Below are 17,006 nucleotides of genomic sequence, written 5' to 3' on the forward strand. Positions count from 1 at the left end.
CTCGCAAACGACTCTACGAACAATTATTAATTTATAATTTAGCGCTTAGTTCCACATCTTGAATAAAAAATAAATTACACCCTATTAGACATATAGCACACACTTTGGGCAATTTTTATGATGTAATAAACTGATTGCATGGATTCTGTGCCCGGCATGATTATTACCATAGAAGAACCGTCATTAAAGTTTTATTAAAGTATCATTAAAATTATTACCTAGTTCACATCAACATTCTAATTTAGTCACGGACAATTTGGGTATACAAAAAAAAACATTTAATATGGTTTTCTCCTCAAATAGTCGACTTTCACAGAAGACATTGTGAAAAGAAAAACATTAAACCCCGACTGACACTGGTGCGTTCTGGTAATTATGTCATCAAAAACTTGATGATTTTTGACACGAGATTATAATAATTATGCATGGGTTGCGTCTTAATGAAACCTCTTATCAATTCTATCTTTCCAGATGGAGACAGCCGCAAGACAGTGGGTATGGCGTTTCCGTTTAAAATTTTTCATTTAATTAAGGCTTCGTATACAAAAGTTATGCATCGAATGTACTACTGACTGGCATCTTCGTCCATTAAAAAATTTTATCACAGACATATTTCTGAAAAAAAAACCTGATGTGTCCGGCTAATTGGGCACTAAATGTACTTGCAACACAATAGAGAGGATTATAATTCCCTACGATAACTGTGACTCCTTTAAAACAATTTTTAATTATTTGAGCTGGTATGGAAGTCTGAGAATACACCGAAGCCAACAGCGTGGTAGAATAAATCATTCTACTATTACTTTTCCACCGCTTTTACAGAGAATACGCGTATCTGCTTTCTGCATGAACTTGTATAAGGAAAATATTTGAATAACAAAATACTTCAGGCCGGCCCAAATGGCGTGCATTAATCTAAAACAAGCGCTGCAAATCGCAAGCAGTGATCAGTATGGTCAACTGCAATATACAATACCAACCGCTGTGTTTATGGGATAATGAGTCCCAGCAGCGTAGGCTCAAACGGGACGGATACTTATTTCCTTATATAATGTATCCCACAATTTACATTTCTTGAAAATAAAGAGACCATGTAGAGAATAATATCATCGCTCTTTAACCTTCCATTTGAATAACGTCCACAAAAGTCTTCAGTTTTGATGAAGTGAAGTATCATCAAGTTGCAACTTTAATGATGCGGCATTCTTCAAACGGCACCTCACGTGAAATATTTCGAAAATTTTTCATCAAGACGATTAGATCTATCTTAAATAAGGTTGGGTAGTCAACAAGTGCATGAATACGTCAGATTAACAGTGTTAAGATCAACAGCCAGATAATTATTATTTGGATATTTTTATTTAGCAATTTACTTAAAATAAATAGTTTCAAATTCAAAAATAAATCATAGAAAGGAAAAAAATACTTCGTACTTTTATGTTTACGTGTTTCTAGCTTATCTAAACAATCCAGAAATATATAATTTTTTAAATAATATTTAGTCAGTACATATTTCAAAATTTTCAAATATTCTGTAGTCTTTCCCAAAATGATCTTAACAGATATTTTTTGTCTTTCCAAATTTACGAAAATCTCTGACATTATTTTGGGTCCTCTTACAAATCAGCCAAATTTTTATATCTCGCTGCCAGATACGTATATGTGTTTTTTATATTTCAGGCCTTTCTATTCTTATTTCGTTACCTGCGGCTCGCATAATTAGCTTTCTAATCCGATAAAATGATTATCTGACAACAAGGTTTTTCTAAGTTTTTACCGTATTTAAGGTAACTGCTAAAATACATACACATTATTTTAGGAATCAATAAAGTAAACAATGGTGTAATTGAAAAAAATCCTGCAAAAGCGAGAAAAAAATGTTCAGCACCAAGCGAAATTCGAACTCTCGATTCTCGGCCGTCGGACGAGTCGTATTGCCATTCGTGTATAGGAGGTTGTTTATACTCTTTCACTTGTAGAATTATGTACCGTTAAAAACAATACGATCAAAATCAAAAATCTTCTACATGATCGTTTTCCGGGTTGGAACCGTGTTAATTGAGTTTTTGGGCTGAACGTTTCGCACACTTTCGTAAGTGGCATCTTCAACTCTTTTGAGTTTCTCCTCTGGTATGGTTGACATACTGAGTTACCGTGCTCTTTTGCCTTATTCTTAACCCTGCTCCTGAAGATGCCACTTGCGAAAGTGTGCGAAACGTTGAGCCCAAAAACTCAATCAAAACGGTTCCAACCCGGAAAATGATCATGTATTCATTCCGACCGTGGAAGCCTCCGAAATTATTTTCAAAAAATCTTCTGCATCGCTCGTCTAGAACAAGCTTTTGCAAATATTCGTTATTTTCAAATTTACTCACATTCGCAAAAGTCTAGTTTCTAGCCTTGTGGTACAAAGAACTATCTAGCACAGAATGAATCTAAGTCTATTAAAGTGTGTACTACTGTCTTTCAAAAATCTACCTATATATCTGCATCACAAGCAACTTTGGTTTTTCCAATACTTCATTTTCTTATTATTATTTTTAGATATATACTTTGTCAATTTTTTCTGATTCTTAAATTGCCAAAAAAGCTAGAGTATATTTTTTTTATTAATTCCACAATAACATTTCTCTTCACCAGTGAAAAAAATTAGTCAAAAGTTTTTTTCGACAGAACTTCTCTTAACCCTGAAGTACAATAAAACATTTTTCAACTTTTTTGAAATATTATAAAATTTGATTCTGCAAATTTCATTTTTTATGAGAACCCCTATAAATTAAAATAAAGCTGTTTCAAATGAGTTTTTCCTTTACAAAATTTTGTGATAATGTCATCAGCATTTTGACGTGTATGTCAATTTGGATAGCTGCAGTATAATACTAATAATCACAGTATTGTATTATTCCCAAATTTTCGGGAAAATGTGCGTAAGCAGTTCTAAAAAATATGAGTGCAATGATAAATCATAAGTATAAAGTTATCATATTTTGCACATTTTAGATAGGATCTACTCGGCAAAATTTTGAGATGGCATCATCATTTCTTTGGGAGAGGAATAAACAGATATATTTTGATTCAAAATTTACCACGATTACGATCATTTTAAAAAGTCTGCAAGCTTTCAAGGCATTCGATTTTGCAGATTCAAAATTAAATTCCAAAATGTTATACAATTTTGATTTTTTTTCCGAAAATTTAAAATTCATTTACTACATTATATACCTACAAAATTTCACAACAACCGGTCCAGTAGTATCAAAGACTGTGTCTAATAAAAATCCGGACAAGGGGCAGACAGACAGACAGACGGACCGGCGGACGGAAACGGGGACTTATTTTTCGCACTCAAAGGGTCATGACACATCGAGAAAATATGAAAGTAGCCAATCGCCCAATAGATTCGATTACAATACTTTCTCAGCGTACGATCGAGAAGTAAAAATATGTTACACCTGCACAGTGATCGATCATTTCCAAAAGATTTTCCGAAGGGTAAATCTTATATTTTTCAAAAATTCTGAAAGTCTAATTTATACGATAATTTTTTATATTTCGTAAACTAAGTAGCAAAACATTTTTTTTCTCCAAAAGAAAAAACTTTCCAAAATATGTTTTTTCTAATGGATACACAATATTGTTCATAAATAAACTATCGTTACAATACTTCCCTAACTTAAAATTAAACCAATTTAGTATCAAATGTAGTTCTTTCGCAGTTTTTTCTATTAAATAACCATTCCAAAGTTCAAGGTTCTATCTTTTCAAATATCTGAGATACTGGAGAGGATATCTCAGAGATTTCTTCTAGGGCAACTATATTTTATTCTTTTCATAAGTGACATCACAGATAACATAACTTCAGCGGCTTTGTTGTATGCTGGCTTGTAGTTATTGAAAATATTGTTATCAGGGAAGATAAATTAAAAATTAAAAATGTAAATTGATTACGTACCTATTCTAAAAATTGGAAATGTTACGAAGGAATTGGAAAAATTACATACTTCTTACAAATTAATAGTGTAGGTATATATTTAGGTTAATACTAAATATTTTTTAGTGATTAAAATGAAACAAAAATAGTTTCATTGCAAACCTACTTTTAAACGTAATTTTAGTTGTGAAAGAAACACTTATTTCATTTATGGTTGTCATAAAATCGTAAAATTTGTTATAATTTAGGTTTGGGTTATTCAGTTAGTCAAATGAAGGGTAATTTTTTTATTAATTGACACTCTGGAGAATAATTAATAGTGTATGACGTCCATTAAGATATGCTCTTTCGGAAAAATTGGTCCGGAGTTAGTTAAATAAAATTTCCCTCGTTTCTGAAGTAGAGTCGAACAAATACAGCTTTTTCGAAAAATAATAAAATTCAATTTTGCGAATTTTATTTACTTTTTATGACAACCCCTACAACTTGTGGGCGCAATCCGTCCAGGCCCCAACAATGCCGCAAAATCAAATAGATTTAAAGCAGGGAAAAATGTATTATCAGTGCATGCCTAACTTCTATTATTTATGCATACATATACATATACATCGAAACAATGCCACCATTAAACGTATCAAGCTGGTTGACCAATAAGGGAGATATTATATTCTGAAGATATATTGACAATCCATAAGCGCCAAACGTGGGAACCTCCTAATATCCACTAGATTTTTTCTGAGCGTAAACGAAGAAAGCCTTGTAGAAATTAAAATTTAATAGGGTCAATTTGACAAATATCAAATTTCATGTGTTCATGTGTTCTTGACGGTTGCCAGTTTGTAGAATACGAAAATGTCAGTTTCTCGTTTAGGGCTGTCCGTCGTCTATTTACACGTTGATAGATTTTATAAGACAGATAATTTCCATTTTTTTTTAATGTTTATATTAATAAAAATTGATATATATCTCTTCGGAAAGTTTGGTACCATTTTTACAAATCTACATTGAAAAAATCTCACTTAAAACATGCAACACAACAAATTTAAAATTTTAGTTTATTTTAGTGATCACAAAATACATAGTAGAACACTAAAAAAATTATTTACTCGACCGTTCCAAAAGATTAATAAGTTCCAAAAAATGTTTAATTGTTCTTAAAAAGAAATAACCACTAAAGTGAAATGAAATGAAAAAAAAAATATGTGCACGGATTCGTAGTTTCAGTTTTTTTTTAAGTCCATCTATTTCAAGTCCATTATATTTCGAAACAAGGAATAACAACACATTGGGGAACACAGTTTAACAAGCATGCAGAATTGGTTGTGCTTCACGGGCGAGGGAAGTACTGCCTAAACAACTTCAGACCAGTTTTTTGTCCCACTATTTGCTCTCTTTATTAATATATGTATCTTCTAACACTGACTCCATTAAGTCATTCTTGTTAATTTGGAGCGCATTTTAAAAGCTTGTGTGTTTTCTGTGGCAAGTTTTATCTTCACACCTACAAATCACCTGTACATACATACGTATCCTCTTCCAAACTAATGTATTATGTAATAGATTGCAATGCTGACAAACCTACTTAATATTTATTACCTTTTCCTATTGCGTTTCCATGATAAACACCGCAGCAGGGGAAAAGCAATTAAAACTTCTTCATACAACTGTTACCGTGTTCGAATTTCACCTCTGCCGCTAGTGCCATGGTTAACCAAAGAAGGTTTCGGTGATTTTACGAACAAGACTACAAGATAGTCCGTAACTGGACCGCTCGCATCGTGGCATGAACGCTGTGTACAAAATAATATATGCACTGCCAGTTCGTCTGTAAATATTTATTTAAATGATGTAATTTTGATGCCTACTTGTTTCGAAGTTTACTTACGAACGGGTAGTCGATTGCCAAAGGATTAACAGTGGTTACTAAAAGCCACAGCAACGAAAACAACACCTCAGAAACTTCTCGTTTATGTATATTTGGAGCCAGTGAGCAAACAAACCGTTCCAACACGGCCATCGGTTAACAAACAATTTGTAAATGCACGAGACAATGTGTTTCTTGCATCACCTTCCATTATTTCAAAATCTACGATATTAGATAGACGTTTCTTTTAGTTTACCATTTTGAGTACTGCTACACTCTTGCATTATAGATCAACCGTCTGGGCCAATTTAATTTGCATATTGAATTAAATTTAAAGAAAAATATGAAAGCAGAATATAAACATCTGATCCAATTTACATTCTACACCAACGCAGCCTATTAAAAATTCACGTTGCAAAAGAATTTTTACTTAAGAGAGCCATATATCAAACTCGCTGCACAGAAAATAGTTTTAAAAAATTAATTATCATAACATTAAGTACCTCATGTAAACAGACTGACAAACTGATGAAACCTAAGTTTTATACGGTTTAAGAAATTATCGTAATCCAGGCATAAAGTTGAATGAGTAGTACAACTAAATCTCTGACTTAAAAATTCGAAATTGTTTCCAGTTAATGATTTAATTCTGTCAGGATAAAAAATATATAAATAGAAATATCCCTGCGTTATCATTTATAACAATGAACAATTTATCAATTCTCAGAGATGTATGACGACGTTTGCTTCTCGTATTTCTTCCTTCTGTGTAGGTTGAATATGACACAATATTTGATTATGATAACAATTTAGATACACATCGTTTTCATAGAAGTGACTGAGATAGTAGAATTTTAATGACAGATTTTATTACACATGTTTTTGGCTTTTGAAGGAAGTTATACAGTACGTGATACATCAAAGGAAATAAAAGATCTCGTTAATCTAAATGGTACCATCTGACGTACTCATACTTCCAGAGTAGATTAGACTATTTGTGTTTTTGATAAACAATATAAAACATGGTTTAAAATTATGGTTCTTGATCTTGTATCTATCCCCTATGTATTACTAGGGGATTTCTGTTTTCATAACTCAGGTTGAGGGTGCTAAAATTTATGGGGTAGTGATGCAATTTTAAATTTAACAAAAGTGAATTACTAGCACCTGTTTTATAACTTACAATAATATTTCAAATTTAGTCAATATATCGACGTTCAAGAGCATTTAATTTTCTGCCAAATGGAGGATTTTAAAGTTGACACTGAATGGTTACAGTTTGTTTTATTTTTAATATAGCTGCTTTGATGTTCTAGAATTTTAATTAAATTATTCTTTCCGTGTTATCAACACATACTAGGGAACAGCTTCCAGGACTTAACAAAAAGACTCCAGTGCTATTATTTAAAGTAGCCCCCCCCCCCCCCAAAGTGCACGAGTTTTCGTTCTCATGGCATTCTTTTGAATTTTTAAATTAATTAAATTTGGCTATTACAAGTGGCGGCATGCATTTTTGAATAAACAAATTTGACAAATTTTGTTATTCGAGCGCCCATGATTTGACGATACATTATTATAATAGAGAAAATTATCGTCCACTTTTGGGGGGCCGCAACTGTACATGATAAACATAGCTACTTTTTCCTTTCTCTTTTTAAGTAAATTATTTATTATCATCTTTTGCAAAACCCTTGTTTTGTATTATTACTGATTATTTTAATGCTACTTAATTTTTGTTTAAAGTTATTTTCAGACAAAGGTACTGAGTTAGCAATCTATGTAACATCGATTGATATGCTGCAAGTTTATGACTCCATGGATGTGAATTGTTTTTGTGTGTGTGGGTTTATGGAAGACAATAAGTTCATGATAGTTGTTAGACGGCTAATTGTATGATCTATAACAAAAATCTGATGCATTTATTATTTTCCATTTCAATTGTTAATTTAATTTTCTTATGTACGGAACTGATATAATTATGTAGGATAACAAACTGTCTGGTACTACCATTAAAACATATTAAAGTATCACCTGATTTAGGTGTGTAGTAGGTAGGTAACAGATATCCGCCTCTTCTATTCAAATAGTAAATATATTTTCTAAGAGATTTTAGTGCCGCTTGCACCTGGTGAGAAGCTAGACTCTCACTAGTCCCACATTTATTAAACAAAAAAGCTATAGGTACACAAATTTTTGAAAATTCACGTAGTTGAACAGAACTCCCATACCAATAATCGAAGTTTGTTCCTGAAAATTCTGAAAGAACTTTTAAAACATCCTAGGTTGCAAACTTAAAAACGTTTCTTTCTTTTCAGTTCGAGACGCTTCTTCTTGTGACTTGTCATTCTTTCAACGTATTCTGAGTCGCTGAAAAGACTGTCTTCAGTAATTTCGTGCTTGTAATGTAGCAACCATGTGATTAAAAAAAATTCTGAAAGAACTTTTAAAACATCCTAGGTTGCAAACTTAAAAACGTTTCTTTCTTTTCAGTTCGAGAAGCTTCTTCTTGTGACTTTAAAATACATGTTAATGAGAATCGTACATGTTTTCATATACTATGACTTATTCAAGAACTCTAGATAAAAAAAAACAGTTATCATGTTGTGGTGTTTGCAATTTACGAGGCCTCAGTTAATACACTGGAGAGTCTAGTAAAGTAAGAATTTTGTCGCTTTTACACTCAGGGGCGGCTGGTGCCGGGGGGCACAAGGGCACGTACCCCCCCAAAATTACAACGTCTACAAACAGAGTGGACATAGCAAAATAGTAATTTTCAATTAGTATTTAAAAAATTATCCGGAAATTTGTGTCATAATTATCAAAACTAATTTTTTATCTCGCTCCACTTATATAAAATGTATCAAAACTTACATCCACTTACATCTAAAAATGTGTCTTGGATACATGATATGTTATTTCTGATGAAATGCTGATAAAAGCCGGGAACAGAGACCGAATCATGGCTGCTTTAGACGTTTTGTTGACACCGCTGCCATGGAAACCCCACGTCGTAGCCGCCTGATTCACCTGAATTGCGGTCCCGTTTCGACAGTGCTCGGCAGGATTGAGTTACTATCGCGGGTTTTTTCTTTTCATTCTGCGTATGATAAATATTCTTGGATAATCTTTTCGGTAATACAGACATTCGGAAACACTGCTTATATTAATAATATTCGGGCACATAACGCAAGGGTCGACAAAAATCCCCATATACAGCGTGTTATTGAAAGGTACGTACAAAATAAAATCGGCAATTGGTCTCGAAGTATGGGTGATAAAAGTTAAAAAAAAGTTCAGGTAAAAGTGTTCTCCTTTCAGAAATAAAAATTATTAAAATTTATGCCCAAATTCGTTGTACGCCTCTGATAAAAAGATCATCTTTCGTTTCTAAAGCAACTTTTAGTCTTGACAAAAGTTTTATGGTTACAGTTGCTAGGATTTACTAAAATAAATTAATTTTACCTATTTATCCTTCAGTAGCGTCTAAAAAAGTTGGATAAGGGTTAATTTTCCCCTTATAATTTTGATAACACAAAATAAGTTTTTCAGACTTCTTAGACTTCGAGAAGAACTGTTAATTTTGTTGTACGTACCTTTCAATAACACCCTGTATTACGCCAATTAAATTTTTTGGAGTGTCTGAATTTGCTTTACGTGGATATGACGAAAGTAGGGAATCACAAAATCCAGCTATATTTCAAGGTCTGATTGACTTTATGGCTGAATTGGACTCTGCTTTATCAGATCATTTGAAATAAGCAAGGGTTTTTAAAGGAACACCTAAAACTGTCCAAAATGTTAGATGCCATGAACGTAAAATTTTGAACGAAAGCAAAAAGGTATGTGGAGAAACCCTTTTTATTTTTATTGGATATATTTTTATATTTATTTCCGTCACACAATTTCGTCTATTAATTGGTAATAACAACCTGTTTTATATCTTCATATTTAATTCATCAATCAAATTGTGTCCCCCATTTCAAAAGGTCACGAGAAGACACTAGTTACACGCAATTGTTGCAAAAATAGAGAAAAAATTGGTACCGCTGATCCATTAACTTAGATCAAATCGTATTTTATAAATCGACGGCAAAAACTAAATATTTTTGTGTTTAATATACGTTAGGTAAGGAGTACCCCAAGGATTTGACTTGGGTCATTTAAGATTTTTTACTATTTATTACTCATTTTCAGTTAACTGTTGTTTTCTGCTTCTTCTGTCAATGAAATGAAGGTATTTCATGGCGTTAATTGTTTTTAAGACCTTAATTCTGCGAACGTTTCGTATAATGTGAAAGTTCAATAACACTGAGTCACACGTTAGTAAATATTAGGCTAATAAATATACACCTAAAAAGACATCTTCAGTTCCATTACATTCTGTAGAAAACATAGAAGCTGAAACTGTTAACTCTATTAGTGAATTGGGTGTTAATTTTAGTACAAATTTAGTATTTCAATTATCACGTTAAAAATGTTATAAACGAAGGTAATAAAACAATTAAAATTCCAACCTGGAAACACTATTTTATTGTACACATCTTTAGTTAGGTTAGGTTAGGTTAGGTCAGATCAAGTAAGGTCTATAAGCTATCAGAAAAACTGATAACAACACGCCTGAATGGAGAAATAAGTAAAAAATGTAATCTACTGAAAGATCCGTATGGTTTCAGATGTCACAGTTCAAAATTGTGTTATACTCCTAGTTTAACTGTAACTGAGCTAACCCAATAGGTCCAATCACATTTTGGTGCATTTTTATAAAATTTCTTTATTCATACTATTATTTGAAGAAATTTTTGTCAGTTTGGTGTTTAATTGCAACAAGAGTGAAATGAGTGAAAGAAGGGTAAGACATTTTTTTTTTATATATTTTTGCAGTATTCACCAGATAGATGGTTTAGGATAGCTTTTTGCATATATAGTGCACAAATTTCTGAACACCCCATATAAAATAACATACGAGGTCCCACAAGGCTCAGTACTCAGCCCAATATTGTGGAACATTATATAGGATAAAATTTTAAAAATAGAATGTCCCGAAGAAACCAGGACTACAAGAAAGACCCAAAGAAACAATTGAATTAGTCAAACAACAACTAAATAATGGATTAAGATGTAATTTGAAAAAGATGGGAAACTTGCCGAACTAGAAATCAAGATTGGAGAAAATTTTCAGTCCAAAACAGAAAGACAATTAAAATATCGAGGCGTAAATCTGGACAAAAATCTCAGGATGGATGTATATGTGGAACTTGTGGTTAGGAGAAAGTCTGGAAAGTTAATAATTATAAGAAAAGGTTGGAGAGGATAATCAGATACTTGGCCGTAACTGTTAAAAAAAAAGAATATAGCCAAGAGTAAAAGTAGAACCATGGTGAGAAGAGATGTACTCGTACTGCAAAATTGGCAACAAAGGTGAATTGAGACGGACAAAAATTGCTGGACAAAACAGCTAATTAAAAAATGGAACCCTGGATAAACAGAGGAGCTAAACTAAGATACTCTGGAGCACACTGTTTTCGAGTATAATAAATAAATAATAAATACATGAGAATACCCAAGCCTACATGCAAATAGAGACACTAAAAAGAACGTGTGAGGGTATTCTGATAGATTTTAAAAAAGACAACCTAGACGCACCCATGGGTAGCACGGAAATGGAAATATTGTTTGACAATTTGTAAGGACGTAAAAGTTTGATGCTTATTTTATCTAATACAAGAATGATGTGGACATAAAAAGTAACAGACTCCTTTGAAGATTTCTCCTCCCCTAAGAAGAAAATCGAGACGGCAGAGAGACGAACAGACAAACAGACAGACAGGTGGACGGACAGACAGACAGACTGACAGACAGACAGGCGAACAGACAGACAGACAGATAGACGGAAACGGGCGCGATTGCAATACTTGCGCTTACGCTCGGGAAGTAAAAAGGTCTAGTCAGGTCAGGTCAATGTCTGTCATGCTGATTTGGTTGTCACAGTATTTCGAAATTAGTAAAAAATCACAAACCATTTAGTAAACACGTACGTTTGAAGTTTTAAATTTAGTATAAATCTACTATTTATAAAAATTATTCTCTCTTTTGATTTTTGGGACTTAAAAACTCCATTTTGAAATACATATGCCTTAACTAAAAAGTTTTAGACGGTTTTGCGATAGCATATTATGGTTGATTCACGTAGACGAAATCCATTATTATTCGATGTGAGTTGCTCTCAAGCGAATTGTGGTTTAAATTGTTGTCCTGGGACTTGCTAACCATATTCGATAAAAGCTAGACTTTTTACAGTCGAATAAATAAACATAAAAAATAAATAAAAAAGAGACAACATTGTGTTTGCAAACACAGATTCACTTGTAACTAAATTAATAGAATATTATCGCTACTGTAATGAAGGTTGTTATAAAAAAGTACAAGTGGATTCCGTGTACACGAATTATTCAAACACTTTCGATAAGATTATTATTAATGTCTAAATCGAATCAATTAGAGTTGAACAACAACATAATCAAATGGTTAACATAATTTCTGACGAGAAAATCGCAACAAGTTAAAATTGGTGATTATTCTTATTATATTCCATTTGGCCTATCGCAGGGTTCACATGGTTATTTTCATTCTTATTATTGACTTGATTGGTGGTTTTCGTTAATTATTTGAAGGTGTTTAAAACAGTTCGTTCCATGGAAGATGCACTTGAATTACAATCTTAGCATCTTGTGTTGACAAATGTCACGTTATATTATTTCTTAAAATAAAATTGATGCTGAACTTTATTGTTATACTCAGGATCACGAAGCAATGCGTACACGTCATGGATGACGTAGATCCGTTACCAACACTAAATCAAAAATACGCGCCGCAATACGTGGCAATACGGATCAAAATCGATCAATTTGGGGGAAATTATATTGGTACGACTGATAGCGAAACATATGCTAAAGTTTTATCGATTTCACAAGTGTCATTGGTGTCAACTTTGGTTATGTTGTGTTATTGTTTGATTTTTCGCGTTTTTCTACTTTTCTGCTCGTGTAATCGTATCAGTTCTTTTCAGAACTATAACAGTTCTTTATAGAACTCCAAGTTAACTGTCCTGTACCGTGGTACGTGTCGCTTGCTTGAACGTAAACATTCCACCATGCCGAAGCCCTTGCACAAAGATGTAAAGCAAATGGACGATAATTTAGTGGACTATTTTGCTAAAGAATGCGATAGCGGGGAACCTCTTTTACCACTAACAGCTGTTCAAGACGTAAGTAGGTGTATTTTATTACAATTACTAATGCAGTCACATTGTACAGAGGGTTGCTGCTGCTCTGGGTGTATGTGTGCGAACAGTGAACTCCGTGGTACAACAAATAAAAACCGGAGAAGGTGTACATTCTCCCAAGAAATAGAGACCCCCGAACAAAGCAAGTGTGTGATATTAGCACTTCGGAGCAGTGTGCTATTCGAGAATGCTTATATGGAATGGTCGAAGAAAGTATGAATTTGATGCGCACGCCTTATAGATACTAACGACTATTTTACAGAAATACATGTTACACGATCGCCATTAATTGATTGCTTGAAGGAGAAACATATATTTGAGGGTTCTGTGAGCTCGTTAGGAAAAATTTTACATTCTCAATTGGGTTTCGTTATTCGCCAACCAGTGTACGGAAGCGTCTTATGGAATTACAACATGTTGTTCATGCAAGAACCAAATTCTTACGTGAATACATGCACAATCAGCAGAACCCAAATTCTTTGCCATGTGTATATCTTGATGAAACATGGATATTTGAAAATGGTTCGGTAGTTAGGTCATTGCAAGACGATAGTGTCATAAGTATCAGGATGTTCAAAATAGAAGGGAAAATTTAGTAATGTGTCAGTTTCACGTTAGTTATTTATTCTTCTCACTATATTTTAGGTATATTGTATTACATGCAGGTACAAGCAATGGATTTATTGATGAAGCAGCGCTAGTATTTTCTTCTAATACCAAAAATCCAGACTATCATGGCGAAATGAATCAACAGAATTTTCTCAAGTGGTTTCAATTGCTCATGAACCTTGAAGAACCACCACAGATTATTATAGACAATGCAAGCTACCACAGTACCTTTGCAAACAAATGTCCCAGTGGTTCATGGAAAAAGGCAGAAATTCGTGAATGGCTTTAACAACATGACATAAGTTCAGATTCACAGCTGTTAAAAACGGAACTTCTTCATTTGGTTGCACAGTAATGCATATACTATTCTCTATCATTTCATTTAAAATATCATGTTTTTCAGAAATAAACCAAAAACGTATGTTGCCGTGAATTGGGCCAACAGAATGGCCATAGAGTATTGCGATTGCCGCCATATCATTGTGTGTTTAACCCTATAGAAAATACTTGGGGAATTACTACAAATTTTTATTCCAAACACATTGGGCGTGATGGTTATGGTCAAAAAATTCCGTGGAAATGTGGAAAGAAGCGTTAGCACATGTCACGCCCACAATGTGGAAAAATACTGTTGACCATATGAATAAAATAATACGGGAGTGGTGGGAACGGGAATTAGTATTTGACCGTGAAGAGATTGCGCCGTTTATAATCGACATTAACGAAGATTCACATTATAGTTTTAGTGATTATGACAGTGAAGATTCTAATACTGCAGAGGGCATTCAGCCACTGTAACATGTAGGTTATTTTCCATTACCATCCTAATTGATTGTACTAGCGGCATGTTCTGCTGATGTCTTTTATAATCACACTATCACTTCACTGGCCAAATATACAAATCACTGGTCAGACGACGACGTTGTGTAACATGCATACTTATTATTGTTTATACTTTACTTTTGTATCTATTCCATGTCAATAAAGTAACTTATTCTGTAGATGTGACGTGCCTATTGTGGCATTGAAGACGGTAAGCATATTTCTCTAACTTGAAGCCTGTCACAACTGTTCAATGCTGTCTGTTTGAGACGTATGTTAACATTCTCGTTGGCAGCTTTAAATACAGTATGAAGCCTTGTACCACCCTCCAAGTATGTGTTTAACACCCAATTGTCAGCAGTTTTTACCAGCAGTCAATGCAAAAATGAACGTTCTTAAAGCCAGTCATTCACGTTCCAACGCCGGGGTACGATTGTATTGGATACAACTGCTGTACAATTTTGCTGAAAAGCAGCAGTACACACACGTTACGACCTTGCAGTTAAAAATTTGCGATCGTGGTGGCAACATGTCCGAAGAAAATGGACTTTTATACCTGCTTTCACGGTTTGTATAACATACACTGTCCCCACACGATTAAGTTTCCAACCAATACAACACGATTGTACTGCTGCAGACAGACTTGTTCACCAACCGTCCACATCCAACCGATTTGCTTGATCGCATACACAGATGTTCGAAAACACTTCAATTTTGTCATATCCTACACAATTGTACCGCGGCGTTGGAACGTGAGTGGCAGGCTTCAGTGACTAGGAACACGTGAAAGGGGTTACAGTCGTGATCTTTCCTGTGCCTGAGTTTGTAATTCATAGCGTCTATGCAGCCTGCAGCATGCCCTTGTATGCTGAAACACTGCAAGTGTAGCTTATTTCTAAACTGTTGCTTCACACTAACGGTTTTCTCATGCTATAATCATAAATAGAACAAACCAAAACAATAACAAGCCGACATGTTTGTTGACAGTTTTCAAACCGATTCATTTGTATAATAAACGTGGTAGAGGCATGACGTCATACAGAGTCCGTGACGTGTACGCATTGCTTCGTGATCCTGACTTATAGTGAGGTAATTCTACCTTAGTTCATCGTGATGACGTGAAAGATTTGGGTGCTGTTTTCAATTCTACATTAATACTTTAATAAATCAGTACAAAAAATGCTTGAATTCATATGGAGGCATTGTCAGAATTTTTTCGAAAAAGATACTTAAAATTTTTATATTTTTCTCTCACGCAGTATCATCTCGTTTATGGTTCTGCCATATGATTTATTGGAAAGAAAAAATGCAGAAACAATTTCTTCACTAGAAGTTGGTCGAACTCATATACAAGGTAATTACACTTAGATAATGTACCGTCAGAGCAATAAAAAACGCGATCAAATATAGGCATGGATTTCTGGTGATTTCTCTTAATTTTATCAGTTTACCGTCAGTTTGAAAGTTTCACTTGAAAATGTGACAAAGATTCCTGGCTGTCGCGTCTTTTATTGCTGTCTCGGTATTATTTTCACTTTTAATTTTATTCTCCAATCGATTATATTTCATAAATTTGAATTTTCATGTATACTTAATTAAAACGTTTAATTATTATTATAATAATCCCGTTAATCAATAAATAAACAAACATACATTTGTATGGATATGTACTTTGTAAAGTGGTTTATCTTACTTGCTTAAATTTGATATTAAAAAAAAATGTAGAGTTGCATAACGTACAGATAATTATCAAAATCTACACAGCAATCTAAACGACAATTAAATTGATCGAGTTTATTCAAGAAAATAAGTCAGGGCTCAATTACATCAAGATCAAACAAAATATTAATCATAACTACTATTGCAACAGAACAATTTCAACAAACATTTAGATGCAATCTCGTTTCTTTGTCGATGTAATGACATTTAATTGGTTTTCGATAATAACCGCTACCAGTAAACTCTCATTTTTATCCTGAAATCTATTTGGAACGACATTGATAAAATTACATCACAATAAATTAACAAACCGATCGTCACGATAACATCTTTATAATTAATAAAAGTGACACACATTATGCAAATCAAACGAAAAAGTTTCGTCCTAAAAGACATGTGGCAACATGCGTGGAATGTAGAACACCTGTCACACCGCAAGTTCACCCTAGAGAAATGTTTCTATTACCTTTAGAATAAGAGTGACCACTTAAACGAGCCCAAATTCGAGCCATTCAGGCACACTTAATAAACACGCTTAATTGAAGACATTTTGTAGCATACAATAGATAAGTACTTTGAAGGCATTTAGGTGGAGCCGCAACAATCATCGCGATTATGAACGGAAGAGGTGTCGGATTGCAAAGAGCGGCCGCCTTTGACCATCCCCCTTCTTCGGTTACTATCAGAATCCTCAACCAGATCTTTTGCAAATTATAAAGATCCGGTGTTCGGTATCTCAAAATGAGGCGGCACGAAGTTTTGCCCCCACATTTCAACCC

General features: G+C 33.7%; 1 protein-coding gene and 1 long non-coding RNA gene across 2 annotated transcripts in view; one reads left to right on the forward strand and one right to left on the reverse strand.

The window, feature by feature from the left end:
• Su(var)3-3 (Suppressor of variegation 3-3) overlaps positions 1-17,006 on the reverse strand; it is a 597,292-nt gene that overhangs the window by 545,632 nt on the left and 34,654 nt on the right. The gene's annotated exons all lie outside the window — the stretch shown is intronic.
• LOC135129265 (uncharacterized) lies at positions 12,583-14,779 on the forward strand. Its single transcript, XR_010280539.1, has 4 exons — positions 12,583-13,059; positions 13,109-13,290; positions 13,340-14,037; positions 14,090-14,779. It is a non-coding gene; the product is annotated as an uncharacterized LOC135129265 (long non-coding RNA).

Source organism: Zophobas morio, unplaced genomic scaffold, assembly GCF_036711695.1.
Source record: "Zophobas morio isolate AGI-343-1 ecotype UQ-CSIRO unplaced genomic scaffold, CSIRO_AGI_Zmor_V1 ptg000014l, whole genome shotgun sequence".
Classification (NCBI taxonomy): domain Eukaryota; kingdom Metazoa; phylum Arthropoda; class Insecta; order Coleoptera; family Tenebrionidae; genus Zophobas; species Zophobas morio.